Raw genomic sequence first — 4,019 nt, 5'->3', positions numbered from 1 at the left:
ATGCTCTTGCGGGGATTAATGGTGACTATCCATTGGCTAATGGATATTTAACCTGAATTTTTGGAGGATTACTTTATCTACAGGACCATCGACAGGTGATGGAGATACATTTCTTCTTAGTGGTGCATACAGTTTCAATTGGAAATAGATGCAAAGCAAGGTATACAACTCAAATCTTGTATGCGTGAGGTTTTCTTCTTCTTTTATTTATTTATTTTTTTTGGTGGCTATTACTAACCTAGTACATGTATATATTTGAAATAGGATTCTTTGAAATTATTTATTTCTTAATGAAAAGGTAATGTGCGTCTTAATGCAGCAAGAGGGACCTCAACAGTTAACTCAAATTAATTCAATGAAGTTGGATGGTTTCGTCCACTTTGCTTCAAACAAATGCTGCTTGAAGAGGTATATGACTATCATGATTATGAAAGTCAAGGTTATTTGTTTGATTCTTTTGTTGTAACTTCACAGTCTTTCTGCCAATTCATTTATTTTGCTTTCATTTGCAATTTATTTATATAAATTGCAAATTCATCTGAAATGACTTTCAATTAGATCTCAGACTGAAGTTGCATTCTTGCATCTGGCCAAACTATAAGAAAATGTCTTCCCGTCAGCTTTTTAGTTTTTGAGTTGGATGAAGATGATATAATCAAAGTAGTTGTGCTGATATATGTTATGGCCATGATGTAAACAACCCATCTGATAATTGAATATTCTAAACTCAAAATATGCATCTGAACTCTATTTCCTACAAGGAAAGAACATTCAGACCAATAGGACTCCTAACTCTATGGATGCCATTGCTCCATGTCAAATCACCAAACACAAAACTTCCACCAATTTTCTTGAAAGGCATGAAATCAACTCTAAAAGACATCTTCTCCCCAGTCTTTGTAAACTTGAGTTCAGCAGATGAAACACTAACGTTGACACCAGTCGGATTATTTACGTGTCCAACATAAACTGTTGGGCCTTCGCCGTAATATGTAACTGTTCGATGAATGGATAAACTTCCATTCATGTTGGAAACACCTATTGATGGGTAGTTAAAATTGTAAGATGGAGGGAGAGGGTTTTGGCAGTGAATTATCTCTCCTGTGAGATTTTCCAGTTGTCCAGGGGTTGCACCTGTGCTGCAGAGGAAATTAATAATGTCGTGGGAATCAAAGTCATAAATTAGTCCAGGATTCATAGCTGCCACCTGGTTTATGTGTCCAGACCCATTGTCAAATGGTGTGGTCTGGCTGCCATTTGGATCTCTTCTAATCTGCTGTTGGTTGTTATTTAGAACTGTAGCTGTTGCAACAAAATAAAGTATTAGAAAATTTGTTACGTTAATTAAATTAATGAAAAGAAGACATTGGTAAATTATCATTGATGAAGCTGCTAGCCTGTTGTCATTATTGCAGACATTATTGCTGCTGGACTCCAAGAAGGATGGTGAGATTTTATAATTGCTGCAACAGCAGAAACATGTGGACAGGACATGGAGGTTCCAGAAATTATATTGTAATCAACTGATCGTTCAGCTGTTGCTTCGATTGCTACTGGAGACCATTCTGCCAAAATGTTCACTCCAGGTGCAGTAATATCTGGCTGTAATATAAAATTTGGATCATGAAGTACTATTTTCATTTTCTATTTGACATTTTCAATATTACAGCAGTAACACCTTCTAACTTAGGTTTCCCTTTCTGTCGTTGATATTGAATTTCAAAGATTATTCAATTCCTATGTGAATACATAATTTGAAAAAGAATTATACAACTTACTCTAATGATGTCTGCAGTAATGATATTTGGTCCCATGGAGGAAAATGCTGCCATTTCTGGAGCAGGCTTAGTTTTCAGAATCGTCTGTGTTGGATAGATTCTGGCTATTGGATTTCTGTAATAACAGTAGTATTTATCAAATAAGCTGCCCATTATTTTCAAATGAATTCTCTGAAAATGTAATTTTTAATTTAGCAATTTTTTTGAAGCTGAGAGATCTAGACAACTCACTTTCCTGTAGTCGTATATGCTTGAAGTTCTTGTGCTTCTTCTTGACCGATTAGCGTGGCGGGGATTACAAACTGAAAGCCAATATCTTTGGCATTGGGGTCGATGAGTATCATTCCAACACCACCACTTTCTCTTACAAATATGCATTTTTCTCTTCGGTTGTCAGTTGAAGCTTCAATCGTGCACACTACAATCTTCCCTTTGATTAATGTATGATGATCTAGAGTATTGTTCTTGCAAAAGCTGACAGACAAGATAAAAACTAATGATTTAGAGCAACTTGGTATATATTGACTTTTCACACAGCAAGGGTATGGATATGAATTAGTGGCTCTTTGATAATGATATCTGATCAAGACAACCAATTTGGATTGCAAGGTTTTTAGGTAATAGTCACTTCTGGAGGAGATGGTCTAGTAAATGTGTTTTGTGAAGAATAGAAGGAATAATATAAAAAGTAACACCTTTTAAATGATGTTCAATGGGTGATGCAATAATTTTATTTATTTTATTTTCCTTTTTGTATGGGGGAAATGTTGCATGTTAACTTATGTTCAAGTCATTGGCTTAAGAAAATTGTCTTGATAGATTTTCCAAACAGTAGGTCAGTGACCCACTCAATGTGGAGTATCCACTCACAGAACCTGGAAGGCTTGCAATATAATCATAGCAGCATATAAGTTATACAATGATATAAAGACACCATTTGTATCAAGCAATGAAGTATTTCTACCATTGAAATAGGAGATACCTTGCATTTGTTGCTGTAACTGAGCAGCTGCAGTGCTCCCAGCTATTAAGCCGTAGAAAGTTTTAGTTTCCAGAGGATTTAAAGAAGAGCCCTGCAGTACAGAAGTTGTTATGTTTCTCATTATTGGATAGATAAGGCAGGTAATGTGGACAAAGCCGAAAATATTTACCTTCAAAATCTTTGAATTGCCAAGATAAATGTTTGAGTAGGATTTCCTGTCCACAGAACTTGCAGCAACAGTGAGTATCCCAGGAGCAACATTGGTTGCAGTTCCAGGGAAAATGGAGTTTCCAGCCGAAGCGGAAACAAGAATTCCTTTCTGGAATTCATGGAAAGTTCCATATTGATGTTGAATCCTCAAAGTAAATAGGTTGAGGAGGACTAGGGCCAAAGGAAAGAGATAGGATATCTACAACGTCATTAATTGCATCATCCAAGGCAGAAAGAATATCAGCATCGTAACAGAGGTTAAACCAACAAGCCTTGTAGATTGCTAGTCTCGCACTTGGTGCACCTCCCCTTGCAGTGCCTCTGGCCATCCCAAATAGGCTGACGTTTTCAACCACTGCCCCAGCTATAGTTGAGGCAGTATGGGTTCCATGGCCATCACTGTCTCGAGCTGAGCGGAAAGATATGCTATTTATAGATTCAAGAGAGCCATTTGCTGCTTCAAATCCTCCTGAGTAAAACCCAGCACCTATAATTTTCCTGCAAATTTCATCATGTCCATTGAACTTCATATAACCATGCCTTCATTATGTATCAGACAATCAGATTGTTTCAACCATAAATGAAATTCCAGTCTGGAGAAAATGTTGATCAATTTGCTTTATTGTTGATGCAAAGCAAGAAATTGAAGAAATCCTAATTATATTTAAATGTATAATATTTATGAATAATTTAATTAATTTGTATTCTAGTTTAATTTAGTTTCTTATTTAGAGTCTTATTGTTTAGGTATTGTTTATTTGGGTAATATTCCTAATTTAGGCATAAGTCTTATTAAAATAGGTTTTCTAATCATATTAGGATAAGTCTTACTTAGTATAAATAAGTATTTTTTGTAGCTTTTACAAAGAGAATTTTGAGTTCAATAATATTTCAATTTTCAAATCTCTTTGTGAGTATTTGAACAGTTAATTCTCGGTATTCTGCGGAATTAACGAGCCTTAACCCCTAAATTCGCGGTATTCTTTTGAATCAATGTGAATTTAGTTGTTCTTTTGTTCCGGTATTCTCTAGAATCAACGGAATATTTG

General features: G+C 35.5%; 1 pseudogene; it reads right to left on the bottom strand.

Moving 5' to 3' along the window:
- Window positions 1-754: 754 nt before the first annotated feature.
- Window positions 755-3,500, bottom strand: LOC18035045 (annotated as a pseudogene).
- Window positions 3,501-4,019: the final 519 nt, after the last annotated feature.

This window comes from Citrus clementina, unplaced genomic scaffold, assembly GCF_000493195.1.
Source record: "Citrus clementina cultivar Clemenules unplaced genomic scaffold, Citrus_clementina_v1.0 scaffold_8, whole genome shotgun sequence".
In the NCBI taxonomy this organism is placed as follows: domain Eukaryota; kingdom Viridiplantae; phylum Streptophyta; class Magnoliopsida; order Sapindales; family Rutaceae; genus Citrus; species Citrus x clementina.
Note: the sequence above shows the minus strand (reverse complement) of the source record. Positions and strands in the feature narration are given on the sequence as shown.